Source organism: Pipistrellus hanaki, assembly GCF_964339955.1.
Source record: "Pipistrellus hanaki genome assembly, chromosome: 12".
Lineage (NCBI taxonomy): Eukaryota > Metazoa > Chordata > Mammalia > Chiroptera > Vespertilionidae > Pipistrellus > Pipistrellus hanaki.
The window spans coordinates 4,330,012-4,347,886 of NC_140514.1; the positions used below are offsets into that span (position 1 = coordinate 4,330,012).

The 17,875-nt window shown below is 43.9% G+C and overlaps 1 protein-coding gene across 1 annotated transcript in view; it reads left to right on the plus strand.

Moving 5' to 3' along the window:
• The first annotated feature begins 3,130 nt into the window (after positions 1-3,130).
• The window catches only part of VSNL1 (visinin like 1), a 61,314-nt gene continuing 46,569 nt past the window's right edge, over positions 3,131-17,875 (plus strand). The window contains exon 1 of the mRNA XM_084900398.1: positions 3,131-3,475. The gene's annotated coding sequence lies outside the window, so the exon portion shown is untranslated. The remainder of the gene's footprint in view (positions 3,476-17,875) is intronic.

Genomic DNA, 17,875 nt, shown 5'->3' on the forward strand with positions numbered 1-17,875 from the left:
GTTTTCCGTGATGGACACAGAAAACAGAGAAACAGCTCCCCCTCTCCCCACCCCCAGGCTTCCCTCTGTGACTTCGCTGCACACAAACTCCACCAAGGGCATATCAAAACATTTTAAAAACAAAATATTAATGCTTAAGAAGATAACATTATGCAATAGCTGGAGATGAAAAATTAAGATTACGATGGCATAGACAGAACAACTCTTCAGTGCAAATAGAACTAAAACACAAACAACAAAACAAGACAAAATCCCTGTCCGCCCAGTTACACCAAGCTGCTTTATCAAAACGCAGGCATCTAAAACCTGCCTTACAGCAGAGCGCGGTGTGCAAGCATCCGTGTTCATTTTTTCCTAAACACGAGCTCAAAGTAAGCGATCAGAACCTAAGGTTGCCACAAAAGAGGCCTCCCGGGGCGCAATAATTAGATAGGGCTCCACGAAGCGGAGGAATAGCACCGTGCCCTCTGCAGTCCACGCAAAATTGCGGTGCGGAGACTCAGAGTCCAGCATACAAATGCGTTAATCGGGCAAATGGATCCAAGACCGGGAATTACTTTGAAAGCTTTGGAGGGTGTCTCCCCCGCCAACCAAAGCTGCACCCCAGGACTAACTGCTCGTCCAGGCAGAGGAACCGCATGACCAGGCTGGGCGAGCCCGCTGCGCAGTGCGCACTGCGGCGGGCGCGGGAGCCACGCTCCCACCTGCGGGCTGCCCAGCGCTGCCCGCGCCCTGCTCCGCGCTCCGCGCCAGGTTTCCGCGCTCACCGCCCCGCGCGGGAGAGCCCGCTGGTGGGGAGCCTGGGGGAGCGGGGGTCCCCGTCATCCCTGGAGCATTCTGCCCCTTGGCGCGTCTTCCCGAGGCTTCTGTGCCCAGGGGAGCGTGCTCCTGGCTCTGGGCCGGCCAGGGTGGCATTTTGCAAGAGGCCTCACCTCGCTGGCTTTCCATTGCCGCACGCTCACGAAGCAGAGTTTGTTCTGGGCGCTTAAGTGGCCTCAAGTTCTCCCAGGCATGACACCCCAGTTTGCAACTAGGAGCATCTCTCTCCTGGAAAGAGAGATGTCAGTCCAGAGCTGCGATTTCCAACCTTTGTGGCCCAGCCAGTGTGCCTCTGGAATTGTTAAAGCATGTGATACCTATTTATTTAGCCAGGGGCATTGACCTCTCTTCCCTTAGATTGCCAAATTAAAAAAAAAAAAAAAATGACAACAGGCCACACAGTAGCTGTCCGGTGTGAATAAACCAAAATTATACTCTTTTTTTTGCTCACATCAGCTACAAGATATATTATTGTTTGTGCCACAGAGTTTTATTTTTAATTAAATTTTGTTATTGATTAAAGTATTATACGTGTACATATCTTCCCATTGCCTTCTCCACCCCATTCCCATACATGCCCTCACCCTCTTGCATCTTATATGCATGCATACAAGTCCTCCGATTGATCTCTTATCTCCCTCCCTCCTCCCCAACCTTCCCGCTGTAATTTGACAGTCTGTTTGATGCTTTACTGCCTCTGTATCTATATTTTTGTTCATCAGGTTATAATGTTCTTTATTACCCACAAATGAGTGAGATCATGTGGTATTTTTTTTTCATTGACTGGCTTATTTCACTTAGCATAATGCTCTCCAGTTCCATCCACGCTGTTGCTGCAAATGGTAAGAATTCCTTCTTTTTTATGGCAGCATAGTATTCCATTGGGTGCCTCAGAATTTTAGTAGTTAGTTTATAGATGCCATGAGATGGAAAACGTTGAAAATCGCTGGAGCAGAGCCCATTTGCCGTGGGAGGCGCTCTTGATGTCCTCAGGACCAAAGGCTAACTCGCCTCTCTCCCCGGGTGCTGAGGTGTGTGAAAACTCTTAGGAAAGCTGTCTGCTTACAGAGGACATCGATCTTCATTGTGCCCCAGAACCTTCCTCCCTAAAATAAATCCCGCCCGAATGGAAATCTCAGGAGGGGTTTTCTTCACTGCATTACTTCCAAAGCATAGGACAGCGCCTCGTAGTCAGTAGGAAGGCGGTCAGTAAATACTTGGTGAATGAATGAAAGTACACACACTTGAGGAGACTGATTGGGCTGGAAACATCAGTGAATGCTCCTTGCTTTTCCTGGTAGGGAAGCAACCAAACACTTACTGGGCAGTGCTCTTTGCCAAGTCTTCTAGGCTTTGGCAGGCCACTGGGGAGCAGAGGAGGCTGGCAAACATACGTTGTTCAAGGAGAGAAAAGGAAAGGGGGGTGGGGGACGGATATAGGATCCCTTAGTTCAAGCCCTCAACCCTGAATTTCAGCGGTGAGTCATCCCCCCCATTGGCTTCCCACCCCCCACGTCTCACTGAAAGCACATCCAATAAACAATAATGAAGTGCATAAAGAAGGCACTGTTGCCAAAACCGGTTTGGCTCAGTGGATAGAGTGTCAGCCTGCGGACTGAGGGATCCCGGGTTGGATTTTGGTCAAGGGCAGTACCTTGGTTGGGAGCACATCCCCGGTGGGGGGTGTGCAGGAGGCAGGTGATCCATGTTTCTGACTATCTCTCTCCCTTCCTCTCTGTAAAAAATCAATAAAATATATATTTTTTTAGAAGAAGGAGGAGGAGGAGGGGGCACTGTTAAGCATTTGCTGATGGTTAGCATGATTTGCTCAAGGTCACACAGGGCAAGCCTCGGCCCCAGCTCCTCTGAACACACATCTCTCCATCGCCTTTTGGGCCTGGACCACCCTGGGCACTGGGATGCCACAGGGCCTGGCTCCCAGCTCTCTAGGATGAAGTGTCCCAGGCAGAGTCACCGCCATGAGGGTCCCTTTGGGGAGCCCAGGTGATGGGCTCCCAGATTGCTTGCTCTGAGAAAGGGTTTCTGCAGTCTGTTCCTGACAGAGGCTGGGATGGGGGCTCTCTGGGGCTGAGAGCGGTGGGCAAAGCTGGATGCACGTGTCACCTCTCTGGCCTCAGCCTTCACCACCGGACTCATCCCGGTCACCCTCCCGCACCCTCTCCAGGTGCCGCTGCCCAGGTAGCCTGGCACCTTCTTTTCCTACCCGCTTTCCTCCAGAGTGTCTGCTAAAATCCGGAGAACGGAGTTTACCCGCGGAAACGCCGAGCCCCTCCCACGGAGCATGCGCGGACAGCAGCTCTGGTCCTCGGGCTCCGGGCGGGCGCCGGGCTGCGGGCGCGGGCGGGCGGGGGAGCGGAGCGGAGCGGTGCCTGGCGCGGCCGCTCGGCGCCTGCGCATCCAGCCTGCGCCCCCAGCGCGTCTATGGGCTCCCCCTCCGCAGCGGCCACTCACCCCAGCGCTGGCCGCGGGCTGGGAGGCGCGATCCCAGCGGGACCGAGCAGCCGGAGCTCCGGAGCGGAGAGAGCGCGGCTGCACCCGGAGACGCCTGAAGCTTTTGCTCCAATCCGGTGCCTATAGAGAGAGGACTGCCGAGTGTGGCCGTTTTCGTTAAGTCACCGTCCGCAGCGCCCTAACTGTGAGTGGAACCCCGATCCCCGCCGCCTTTCTGCGGGTCAGCGCGGCCGGGGGCTCCGAGGCACCGCCGGGCTGTGCGCAGGGGCGTCTGCGGCGCGGACCGCGGCTTTGGCGGCCGGTGCACCGTTAGTCCGCGGGGGCTGTTTGGGAACAGTGGGGTGGGGGAAGGGGGTGTTTTGGAGGGGTGTCTTGGGCTAGATTTCAGAAAGGTGACACGGAGGTGCTTTGTTTTTTTAGTGTAAGCCTGTCAGCAGTAGGATCTCCAGAACCGGGGTGGAAGGGACGGATGGACCGATGGTGAAGTTTCCCGGGCGCCGCCGAAAGTACGGAGCGGTGGCAATCAGTACCCTGTCCTTCGGGGGGCGGGTGCACCCTTTTCCCGGCCGAGGGAGAGCGTGGAGGTGTTCGCCGAGGCAAACTCGGCGGGCGAGGTGCTGCGGGGCTGGGGTGGCTGCCCGGCGGGATGTGCGTGCTCAGAACCGCACCGCGGGGCGCAACACAACGCATTTCTCTCCGGGTTTGGAAACGGGCGGCTCGTTTTGTCCTTCTGGGTTTCTCGTCGCGGCGGTGAACGGTGAGGAAAAGGGAAGGCGTCCCACCGCGCAGCCAGCCTCGGTGCCGCAGGGAGTGGGAGGCAGAATGAATGGGGAGTCAGAGCCGCACTCCTCACCGCCTCCGCGCCTTGTTCGCCTCGGGGAATGCGGGGATGGGCACCCGGACCCGGACGCGCTGCGTTTGACGGTGTTTCCTTAGAGGAGGAAAGGTGGTTTTGTGGGTTTTGTTGTTGTTGTTGTTGTTAAAATGGATTGTTCCTTCCCAGAAACGGGAGAAGGGAGAAGTCTTTGCAAGGTCAACTTCCCCCCCCATCCCCCCGCCCCCGTGGAGATCCGAGGTGCTGGTGATGGGGGGGGGGGGGGGGCTGCGGGAGGAAAGGCGAGGTCCGTCCCAGTGCTCAGCGCTGCACTGCGCCCATCCTGCCCCGGGAGGTGTAGGGTGGGTATCCATTTCTCCAGAGGTGCCCTCCTGCCCATATTTCGGAGACCACGGTGAGATGGCAGTACAGTGGGCGTAGAAAACAAGTGCATACTACCTCTGGGTCACGTCCAACTTCAAGACAAGAGGAGCAAGGGAGTTGTATTTCTACATAATCATTTTTTTTAAAAAATTTAAAAATAAATTTGAGGTGGAGACAAATTAAAAAGGAAACTCTTGTGAAAACCCATTTTATCTCCACTACCATCAGAAGTGCCTGCCTGTGTGAGTGATGGTGGTGGTGGTGGTGGTGGTGGCGGTGGTGGTGCTGTGTGTGGTGGTGTCGTGTGTGTGTGTGTGTGTGTGTGTGTGTGTGTGTGTCTGTGTGTCTGTGTGTGGGGGGGGGGATGTGGCTTCCACATCACTAAACACCTCACCCAAGAGTGCACACTCATGAAGCTTGTGTCTTTATAACCCCAGAAAATGCTGCACTGACGCCGGCGGGCAGAATGGTGTGAGGCAGGCAGACAGGAGCAGAGCATGGCCAGTGTATGGCCAGCGTGCTGGATTTCCTTGGGAAAAGCAGGTTCCATTTCTGGGACGAAATTAAATATTTTTTTTTCCCAAAAAGGGGCAGATCATTACAGAGCTCTTTAACCGTTTGTCAGTCCAGCTCTTTAGAACCTACTCAAAGGAATTTATAATTTATTTAAGGGTATGAAATTTGAAACAGAAAATTCGAGAATAACCTCTCCTTGGGAACCCAAAGTATCAATCAGACTGCCTTCTCTGTTCCTCCCTTCCTCCCTTCAGGGTGGAAGAAGAAATCATTTGTCACAGATGAGCCACACGCTTTGTCATCTGAGAGCTGAGCCAGCCCCAGCAGAGGTGCAGGTGTGCCCACCTTGGTAAATGCCTGGCGGAGGAAGAGGGGGAATTTGGTGTTAGCGTTCAGAGACGTTTAGTCTCGGACACTCTGGGTCACAGGCTGCCAGTTACAGAGGACCACATCTGGCCCAGGCCTTCAGAAGCATCTAGTCCAAACCCCTGGTTTGTGCACATGAGGAATGGAGGCACAGAGCCACAAGCTAGGGAAAATTCAATTCACTTCTAGCCTGTGGGATAAACAACTAAAAAGTAGTGTTGAATGGGACTGATCCCTTCTCTCTGCACCTTTAACATCCTTGGTGACATTGCTGAAATGGTCCAATAAGTACTTATTTGCTCCCAAAACATCTTTCGAAAAGGTTCCAGGGGTTTCTTTTCACACCATAGCACTCCTCTGCCTCTGCTTATTGCTAGGTCTCTCTTCTATTGCCCCTCACCTCTACTAGATGTATCTCTTTATTTATTTTTAAAAAATATTTTTATTGATTTTTTTTTTTTTTTTACAGAGAGGAAGAGAGTGATAGAGAGCTAGAAACATCTATGAGAGAGAAACACCGACCAGCCGCCTCCTGCACACACACACACACACACACACACACACACACCTCCCCTCATCCCCCTCTGGGGCTGTGCTCACAACCAAGGCTCATGCCCCTCTCCCCACCACTGGGACCAAACCCAGGACCCCTCAGTCCTCAGGCTAACGCTCTATCCACTGAGCCAAACCAGTTAGGGCTAGATGCATCTCTTTAGATCAGGGGTCTTCAAACTACGGCCCGTGGGCCACATGCGGCCCGCAGAGGAGTCTGATCCGGCCCGCCAGGTTTTTTGGGCAGTGAGCGCAGCCGAAGTGTTACAGTAGGAATTAGTAGTTCATATAGTCCGGCCCTCCAGCTCTCTGAGGGACCGTGATCTGGCCCCCACTTTAAAAAGTTTGAGGACCCCTGCTTTAGATGTTTAGTCTGGCTTCCTGGCCTCCTCTGCACCACAGTCAATTTTTTTTATTTTTTTATTTTTCATCTTTGGAGTTTCAGAGAGAACTGGCAAACCAGTTAGATCTCCAGCTCCTGTCTGAGAACTGCCCAGCCCCGTCTCCATCCCTACCTTGCAGCGTTTCCAGAATTCTTCAGGGCATCCTGCCTTCAGAGACACTGCAGGCCATGCCCATTCTGCCTTCCTGCCTCTCCTAAGCTGCTGCAGCTTCAGGCACGGACACACTGGGGGGTGAGGAAGCCGCAGACACACACACCGTGCTCTGCCAGCTCTCCTCTGCCTCCTAGAAGGCAGAACTCCAATCCAAGATGCCTGTCTCTGGCTTCCTGGCACCCCTCCAGGAGAAGCCACCTTCGGAAAAGTTGGGGGCTGGGGGGACAGGAGACCTGAGAGAAGAACGCCTGACTGCTTCACCCTGACCAGGCCCACAGAGGCCAGCAGCGCAGCTTCTGAAACCTTCCAAGCCTTTCAAGGGCGCGCTCAGGTCTTCAGCACGGCCTGCTCTGTCTGGCTGGACGAGGGCTGCAGCACTGGCAATCAGACCCGCCTGTGTGAGCTCCTTCTCTCTCCTCCTTTCCTCGCACTTGCTTTCTCTATTTCTCCCTTTCTTTTTTCTTTTTAAATATACTTGTATTGATTTTTTTTTTTTTTTTTTTTTTTACAGAGAGGAAGGGAGAGGGATAGAGAGTTAGAAACATCGACCAGCTGCCTCCTGCACATCCCCTACCATGGATGTGCCCAAAACCAAAGTACATGCCCTTGACCGGAATTGAAACTGAGAATCCTTCAATCTGCAGGCCAATGCTCTATCCACTGAGCCAAACAGTTAGGGCTTTCTTCCAAAAAATTTTTCTTGAGGGTCTATATAATAACATTCTTGCCGAAACCGGTTTGACTCATTGGATGGAGCGTCGGCCTGAGGACTGAAAGGTCCCAGGTTCGGTTCCGGTCAAGGCATGCGCCTTGGTTGCGGGCGCATGCCCAGTCGGGGGTGTTTGGGAGGCAGCTGATCGATGTTTCTCTCTCATCTAGCTTTCTATCTCTCTCCCTTCCTCTCTCTGTAAAAGATCAATAAAACATAATAAATTAAATAAATAAATAAATAAATAAATAAATAAATAAATAAATAACATTCTAGTCAGTTTTAAAAGAATCCAGGTCTTCCCGTTCCTTCTTCCAAAATGCAATCTCTCGGGCACTCAGAAAGATAACCCAAACTAACCACAGATGTCCCCTGGAGGGAAATGCCAGGAATGCTTGGCTAAAAAAGCTGAGGCTTTAGGGAAGGGGTGGAAGGCCGAGTCCCAGTCCCTCCTTTGAGAGTGGCCAGTCCCCATGGAAGGTGTTGAGGAAGGAAGGGGATGCCTTCTCAGCACACTCACCAATTAGCAGGCGAATTCCGCCCCTCCCGTCTTGGCACACCCTGACAGCTGGACTGAGCTGCTCCTGGATAGTCTGTTCCTAACAAAGGCTGTTGTGTCAGATGACACCTGGTCTCGCTCTCCCATTCTGAAAACAGGCATTCCAGGATTTTTCTGAACATCAGGTCGCCTCTGCAGACTGCAGAGGCTTGTAGTTGCCAAGTGCTCTGCTTTGTCTCGCGAGGCTATGAATCCCATAGATTAGGGGTGTCGAACTCAATCAGAGAAGGGGCCAAAATCTAAAATCCAGCCTAAATCGCGGGCCGAATGGTTTACTGAACAGTCATAAACTGACAATGTCATAAACTGACAGCGGAGTGCAGTGATGACAGCGCGGTGTGGGCCACATTGCAAGGCCTGGCGGGCTGGATTTGGCCCGCGGGCCTTGTGTTTGACACATGTGCATGAATCCCAGGATAACGTGATTAGAAATGCTGTCCTGGGCAAGCTATAGGTTTTCTATTGGGCTGCACATAGTTATGGATTCCAAAAATTGCTGAGGAGCTCTGTGGGGAGTTTAACATCAATATTAAATGCACAGTTTACTAATTCATAAGAGCAGCATATTTTAATGTCATTCCAAAGGTCTTTTTCGTTATGTTGAGAGATTTCGATGCTCCTAAAATTTGTGATTATTTAGGAAGATAAGAACATTCTTTTAGAAGGAATCACATTCAATTAATCGAATGTTGAAATTGACAGTGTCCATTTCAGTTATATTTAGTAGATATAAACATTATATTTCATAAAATATCAATTGATACAGAGATAAATTAATAAGTGATTGGTATTTCTACTATTCCGGTGGTTAACTCATATAATAGAGTATATGAACTGGAAGGGAACCATATAAGTTACCATATAAGTTACCACTGTATTTTTATGTATCCTTCCAATACATAAAAATACAGTATATTAAGGAACATTTTTATCTTAAAGATATAGCTACAGTAGGAAAGCGCTATCCACAAGGGCAGATATTTTAATGACCTTTTTCACATCTCTATGATGGCTTTTATAGTAGATACTCTATATTTAATTGTCAATTAAATATTTGTTCTAACAAGAATCAGTTGTATGTACCTTGTTAATTATATCAAGAAATTAAATCTTTGACTAGAAATCTGTGAACAATTAACATTGCTATAAATATTTTTATGTTACTTAACAGGAAAGAAAAGCTACACTAAAGAAGATTTTATAATTCATTTCCAGTAAAGATATAAAGTACCTTTAAGAGTGCTTTTTAATCTACTCATATGAGTATCCTCCTTTTCATCTCTAAGTAAAATCATAATTGTTTTTTACCTATTTTCAAAAATTGTTATTAATAATTCAAAGAAGTGATGTAATCCTAGCCTATGGCAGCTATGTGTACCACTCATTTAGATGATGGGTCTCTTGAGCTATGGAATTATTTTAACATGTTCACACAGTGAAGGGACCATCACACTGCATTTCTCGTTTACAGTTGGTTTCTAAAGATAACTTGTGCTCGCTTAAGTGAATCAAAATAGTTTGAGTTGCTCACAGCTTGAATCATTGAGAACTTCACAGATGGGAATGTTGGGGGTGCTTTAGAAGCTACTTAATGAATGAAACAGAAATGGAATAGCAAATTACTGAAGAATCCTCCAAGAGGTTTGACACTTTAATAATAAGGTGCCTGTGAATACATTAAAGAGATGTTCTATACTCTGATCAGGTAATGTAAAGCAATGCAAGCCAGATAATTTATAATTCTTCTGCCTTCTCTGGATATCTCAACTGCCTTGCTTCCCTGTATTTCTTACAAAGATGACCTACTGTATAACCACCAATTGTTTATTTTTTTAGAAGACAGTGCACTGTATTTCTAACCATTTGTTGGATCATTTTTAGGTGAACAATCTATTTCCTTTTGTTCTAAATTACAACTAAGACTTGGAATACTCTCATTCACCAAATGGCCTTCAAGCTCAATATAGCTAAGAATAATTGGTGAACTTTTTATAGAAAGTAGGTCTCTCTTAATTAACAAAGATTTCATTTTTATGAAGTATTACTCATTAAAGGGAGAATGTACACAAATCAGTTAAATTTGCCTACAGTTATTATAGATCTATTAAATGAATCCTATTTTTTTTCATTCTTGCTCATATAGCAACTTTCTGAAAATAGAAATCTGTCACTTTAAATGTACTTTTTTATCCTTTCATTGGATCTTGTTTAGTATCTCTTAAGCTCTGAAAGACTATGAACTTTTGAGGAGCTGAATGTAAACAGGTTTTTTGCAAATCATTAACATGTTAAATGTGCTTTGGAGCCTGGATGAATTTTCTCTAATTCACACAAGTAGGCCCTAATATTTCTGCTCTTTCATATTTCACGATGTTCAGGGCAGTTGAAAGTTTCTTAAAATAGTAGACTCTGGTGGTACAGGAATCTGTGGTGTTTTATATTTTGCATTCATCTTATTTATTTATGATTAGTGAGTTTATTTCTGAAATGCTATCTTGAATTATTAGTGAAATGCCCCACTGGAGGCCCATTAAGCATTATCAATAAATTTGACATGCTTATTAATATAATATTTTATTTTTAATGTACCAAAAGACCGTACAAGTCTGACTCAATTAGCAACTTCTTCTTGATGGAATTGTTTGGTATTTGATACTGTAAGTTAATGGAACACTATTAATTTTGTTTATTGCAGAAGTTCAAGTGTTTTTTAAATGTATACATAAGGTACTTTCTTGCTCATGAAACATTTTATAAAAAAATAAGTTTAAATTCTATACAAAATTGTTTTTCTTTTAAATACTTATAAAGATATTTTTCCTCAGAATGAGATGAAAACTATTTAATGTTTCCTCATTTTTTATTTGTAAATGGGAAAATTCCTCAGCCTTCACCAATGTTTCAACTGGCTCAGAAGAAACGAGAGGAAATGTAAACGAGAATTTTCAAGCAAGATGTCTAAATATATAAAAAGCTAAGTGACCATCCAATTGTCCGGCCATCTGACCATCTAGTACATATGACACACATTGACCACCAGGGGCAGACACTCAACACAGGAGCTGCCGAGCTGCAGTGACTTGGCAGCGTGGTTCTTGAGTAACACATCCCAGAACCAGAGAGGAGAGAGCCCTATTCCTCGTGGGGGCCCGTGCAATTCCACCTTCGGCCTTGGGTTATGTTGCTGCTGGGGTACTGTCGGCCCCAAATTTGGTTTACTGCTGAGCTGTGGTGACTTGGTAGAGGCGGTTCTCGGGTAACTTATCCTGAAACCAAAGAGGTTAATTTCCTTTCAATGTGCATGAATCCATGTACTGGCCCATTAGTACTTAGATAAAAATCGCCAATTCCACTGTTTATTAGTTTTATGATCTTGAATAATTGTTTAAGCTCTCAACCTCAGTTTTCATTTAAAATAGTAGTTCACAGAATTCTTGAAAAGAAAAGACTATATAAAAAAACACACCACATAATGCCTTATTACTAAAAATGCACAATAAATGATAGTTATTATCATCCCTTTCATGAGAAATCAATGGTTCATAAACCACTTTAGTCTCTGAATAGTAGTAATCCCATTTTTGGTGGAACCTCTGAATAAGAAATTAAGCTATTAAAAACATTTAACAGGTAATAGTGCTTAACCTACAAAATAAATAACTATGGAATACATGTGCCAAGCACTGTGCAGTTATTGTAGAATCAACATTAAGATACCACTGGAGCCATCAAGGAATTTATACCTAATGAAAAAGACAGATAAATGAATTCCAATATGTCAAGTGAAGTAAAAAGGTGGTATCGACACATACAGGAGAGAATCTATAGAAGAAATTCCTGAACCATATAGTGGAAAGTACAGAAAACTGGGAGTCATTAGATGTGTTTTAGACATCACAACTGTGTTGTAGTCATCTTAAGTGTGAAGTCCTAGAAAAATTACTTTTATGAGTTTAGTTTCCTTGTATGAAAATAAATGTGAAATTACTCTAGTTAGCAGTTATAAAATTGAGATGACTTTGAACATATTCTGTAGATTATATAGCAATATAATGGTTAAAAAAATGTTTTAAAAATATATCTTTATTAATTTCAGAGAGAAAGGGAGAGAGAGAGAAAGATAGAATTATCAATGAGAGAGAATCATTGATCAGCTGCCTCCTGCACATCCCACACCAGGGATCAAGCCTGCAACCTGGGCATGTGCCCTGACTGGCAATTGAACCGATACCTCCTGGTTCACAGGTCAATGTTCAACCACTGAACCATGCATCCTGGGCAATAAAAAATGTATTATTATCATAACTGTAGAATTTTAGTTTATCTTTTATAAAAAATTAAAAAAAATAAAATTCATGCAAGAATGGGCCTTCCTTCCTCTGGCTGCTGGCATCACCTTCACTCTTGCAGGAGCTGTCTTTCTGCCTTCATTCCGGCCTAGAGCCACCTTTCCACTTTCCTATGCTGCCCAAAGGCCTGGAGCTACTGGGTCAGTCCCACCCCACCCCAGGCCATTCAGCACCTGCATATGCAAATTAACCTGCTATCTTTGTTGGGTTAGTTTGCATACTCACTTCTGACTGGCTGGAGGGCATCGCGAAGGTACGGTCAATTTGCATCTTTCTCTTTTATTAGTATAGATTTAAGACTCAAAGTACTGATCTTGTGCAAATTATTGCATCAAGGTTATAGCTACATCTTCATCACTTAGATCAAACTGAACTGATTAAGGAGAGATTGAATTGGATCTAAGTGGAAATATATGTTTAAATTAGACTGAACTTTTTAATACCTAGGAAAAAAATACCACACTTTTCTGATACCTGAAATTTACCTGAAAATAGATAGATCAGCCCAATTTATCATCCTGGAATGGTGCAGGGGAACACAGTAGAGAATATTTGAAGCAGTATTTAAAAAATAAAGCTACATCAGCAGATGATTGGATCAAAAAACTATGGTACATCTACACAATGGAATATTATGCTGCCATAAAAAAGAAGGAATTCTCATCATTTGCAGCAACCTGGATGGAATTGGAGAACATCATGCTGAGTGAAATAAACCAGTCAATGAAAGAGGAAAACCACATCACCTCACTCATTTATGGATAATAAAGAACATTATAAATTGATGAACCAAAAGGTAGATATAGAGACAGTAAAGGAACAAGCAGACTGTCAAATTACAGCGGGGAGGGGAGGGAGATCTGGGGAAGATAAGAGATCAACCGAAGGACTTGTATACATGCATATACGTATGACCAATGGACACAAAACTCTGGGGAGGGAGGGAGAGCATGGGGGGGGGGGCAATGGTATATGTACATAGATAATAATTTAATTTAAAAAATTAATAAAGCTATATAGCCAACACATCAATAAACTGGTTATTAAAAAAATAAAAGCTGTATAAAATGGCATATGATTTGTTCATAAAACAAGAGGTCTTGGCAAAGGAGAAACTGGAAAAAGATGACATTCTTCCACAGAGGTGCTCGGTAGATGACAGGTAGACAGGAGTTTTATATCATTCATCTTTGGCTCTTAGCCAATATCAGATTCATCTGAATATTATAAGTTATCTCTGGCTAAGTCGTGAGAGCAAGGAAATGAAAACAGAGATCATGTGTTTTTGTAACAATATTAACTAGAAATGTAAAGAACTTAAAATGTATAGGGCACTATCGTGTATATTTACACACAGTTCCTCATTGAGTCCCCATGACAGCTCTACAAGTAAGGATGCTTCATTTTGTGACTAAGTAGCGGTGTCTCAGAAAGTAACTTACTCAAGGTCACACTTTTACTAACTGAAAAGGTGTTATTTAAACCCAAGATTTGCCCAGCTGGCATGGCTCAGTGGTTCAGTGTCAACCTATGAACCAGGAGGTCATGGTTTGATTCCCAGTCAGGGCACATGGCCTGTGTTGTGGGCTCAATCCCCAGTGTGGGGCGTCCAGGAGACAGCCAATCAATGATTATCTCTCATCATTGATGTTTCTATCCCTCTCACCTTCTCCCTTCCTCTCTAAAATCAGTAAAGATATATTAAGAAAGTAAACAAAAAATAAACCCAAGACTCTTTTTAACTATGGGAAGCATGCTCATTCAAAGAGAATAATGTACTAGAAATGAACTCCCACATACCCATCACCCAGCTATAACTATTATTAAGGTCACTTTTCTTCCCCCTCCAGTAGGTTAGTTTGAACAAAATAAGACATTATATAATATTATTTCATTTACAAATATTTAAGTATATATCTACAAGGACTCTTTGAAACATGTCCACAATACTGTTACACACACCCCCCCCCAAAAAAAGTAAATTAATTTCATCAACTATTTGGTCAGTGTTCAAATCTCATAAGAATTGTTATAGTTTATTTAAATCAGGTTCCAAATAAGTTCTTACATATCCCAGTTAGCTAATAGAGAGCAGCCTGTTTTATACCAGATATTTATACAATACCTATTTCTCTCTAGAGAGAAGTATGGTATGGGTAAAAGAGACTGGCTTCAGAGATGAGTGTAATCACTCTGAAAAAGTTATTTAACTGCTGTAAAATGGAAATTATATTCCTGAGATTAATTGTAAGGATTAATAACGTAATGTCTATGAAAGTGCTTAGCACAGTCTCTGGCATGTATAAGGTCTTCAATGAATGTTAATTTCTCTTCCTAAAAAAATTTAAATGGAATAAAAGGTACTAACAGGCCAAGAAGCTTGAGGAAACTTCTTGGAGTACTTTGGCTACTGATCCCTTGAGATCTCTCCCATTTTGTTTCTGGATGGAAATTTGACCACAATTGTGCCAAAGTGGCTAATGGCTAATGGCTCTGAATCCTTCCCCCTGCATGTTTATATCTCTGTATAGTTTCCCCACATGAAAAGGAAGTGTATTTATGACTTTAATATGATCTAAAATTCAGAAAAATGACATTATTGTAAAATATTTTTAACTTCATATCAATTAAAAATAATACAAACATTTAAGGATGATATGTTATCAGAGGTTAATATAATGTTGCAAAGGTTGTAATTTAAAAAACAACAAATAGAGGCAATTAATCTGATTCAGATTTGAGATTGTTTTTTGTTCACATGAACTTGGCAGGTCATTTAATTCCTCGTGTCTCAGTTTCTCAGAGTATAAAATAGAAGTTCTGAATAAGACAATCTAAATAATCTAAAGATTAGACATCATCAAAATGGGAAAAGTGAAATAAAACTGGACTATAAATCAGAACCAAATTTGAATTCTGATTCCACCACTTAATGGCTGTGTGGCCTTAGGCAAATAATTTAATCTTTCTGAGCCTCAGTTTCTTCATTTAAGTGTCAATTTAACCTGTCTCACAAAATTATTGCAAATCCTAGAGATAATATATATTAAAGGCCCAGCAGAACCTTCACATTGAACTGCCACTCGATTTTTAATAATGAAATAGTATTTGTTATTCTCAAAGAGCTTTTAATTTGAGAAATTAAATGAATTCATAATCAAGAAGTATACAGCTGAATATAGCTTATGTGCTAGCTCCTAAATTGGCTACATCTAAAACCATTTGTGGAGGTAAATGGGTACTCTTTCTAGAACATGAATGTTTGAATTAAAAACATTGTATTTATAAAGGTTCCTAGCACAATGACAGTGACATAATGTTCTTGTACTGCTTGTGTTTGCTTATTTACAAAGTTAGGGGCCCAGTGCACAAATTTGTGCACCTTGAAATTAACTGTGGGCTGCAGGCTGCGGTAGGCACAGGGGTGGGTCTTGGTCCATCCTCCACGCCTCCACCGGGGCCCTCCTGCTGCAGCCCCAGTCCCCTGTCTGCCAGCAGCTCCCGCTCCCATGCGCTGATGGCACCAGCCCCGCTTGCACCTGTTGACGGTGCAGAGAGGTTGGGGTTGGCGCCAACAGTGGATGCAAGTGAAACCGGTGCCCCGATTGCCCTCCGGAACAGCGGGAGGTAGAGAAGCCCTCAGAGGCAATCAGGGCTGGCAGCCACCACTCGCACTCACTGATGGCACTGGGCACCGGCAGTTGTTCTGAGCAGTGGCTCCAGTGCTGGCAGCAGGTGTGAGCACCGGGTGGGACCGCTGTGCATAGGAGCAAAGAATTTTCAGTAACCACCAGAAACTCACCCTGATGACAATGATGGGTACCCCGCTTTGGTCTGGCACCTCAGCTCACCTGCTCCACCATCCTGCAGCAGCTGATGCCCACCATGTTCCACACAAGCCCCCTGGTGGTCAGCGCATGTCATAGTGGCCAGTTGTTTGGATGTTTCACCATCAGTCTATTTGCATAAAAGCCCTTTATTATTATAGGATGTAAAGAGACCAGCTTCTTCTATGTTCCATGGGAACCACTTCCTAAAATGCCAACCAGAGGTTGCTGGTAAGAAGTACTCTGATTTTTATAATTGGTCTATAAGGCTATACATCTGTGAATGAAAACTCACTGGGAGGTGTTATAATAGAAGGAAGGCTAAAAATTTATACAGTTCTCTAGCTAGTTTCTCTGCATTGCAGCTATTGGTTCCTATGATAGATAACCAAGAATCACATCATTTCTCTAAATTCAGAGCAAGCCTGGACACCACTGATTGTTTACGTGGTGATTGAGTTTGTCTCATTACAACAGTGATAATATTCCAGTTTTGTGGTTGTCTAAAAGTAGATATAAGGGCAGAATATTTCTTTTTTCATTAAGTGAAGAAGACAGAGATTACTTTGTGTGTGTGTGTGTGTGTGTGTGTGTGTGTATGTGTGTTCTATTCTCCAGAAGATTTTGTGTCTACTTTTGCAAACTCATTTGAGAAAACTCTAAGAACTAGAACTAGATAGGGCTGCTGTTAGCACTTCATGCAATTCATGAACAATACTCAGTTCTTCAAGTCCCTACTCACTCACACAACAGCTCTTAAATGAGCTTGATTGTGCCTGGCTGGTGTTGCTCAGTGGTTGAGCACCTACCTATGAACCAGGAGGTCACGGTTTGATTCCTGGCCAGGAATTGCAGGCTCAATCCCCAGTGAGGGGTGTGCAGGAGGCAGATTCTCTCTCATCATTGTTATTTCTCTCTCCCTCTCCCTTCCTCTCTGAAATCAATAAAAAAATATATATATTTTTTAATGAGCTTGGTTGAAAGCTGGGAATTTGCTCTTAAGTGCTTAGTGATATCTTCTAAGTAAAAGAATAATACTCACTGCAGAAAAATTAGAAAGCAATACATAAAAAAAGAATAAAACCACCTACAATCTGTTACTTATAGGCTATATTTTCCTCTTTTGTAAGCATTGTTTCTAATTGAGACTACTCATTTCTTTTTAAATTTTACATTCAACTTTTTTCCCCTTAGCATGACCCTTGCAATTAAAACATGTCACAAATGTTATCTTAAGACTTTATACTTCATTGTCTGTACGGACAAGGTTTACCTCACTATTCTCTTTTTATTATACATTTTAACTTTTTAAGTAGCACTGAGGGAAATACCTTTGTACCCGTTACTCACTGTCATTTTAAGGGACATCTTTTGTAGAATGAGGAATCCCTTTGAACCTGGGCTGGCTGCTTAGTGACAGGGTGAGATTCTAGAAAATCATAGTCCAAAGGAGTCATAACATTTAGTATTGGGTGGGAAATTGGTCTAAACTACTTAGTAATTTTCAGGGCCGACTTTATGAGCCAGTGGCTGCATTCATTCTGGAAGCTCTGAAAAGTCTCTTTTGACTAAAACCCATCTGCAATTGCCTGATATCCCATCACGTCTGTCACTTTGTTTTGGAACAGGAAGTAGGAAAGAGAGCCAAAGCTAGGCTGAGCTCCCAGAACACTGGTTCATACAGTTTTAATGGCATGCTTTGCTTTTATTATCATTATTACTCCTACTACCACTATCATCATCATCCTCTTCATATCATTGCTAGTAGCATATTCCGCATTGGTCTGTGAATTCCTAGAAAGCAGACACAGGGTATGATTAATCTTTGGATCTCTCATAGGTCTAAATGAAGTGGGCCAGGTGTTAAATGACTATTAACGTGATGGTATTTTGACCAAGCAGAATGCCTGCCTAGTATCTTTGTTTTTCAAAACCTGTCATCAAGCACACT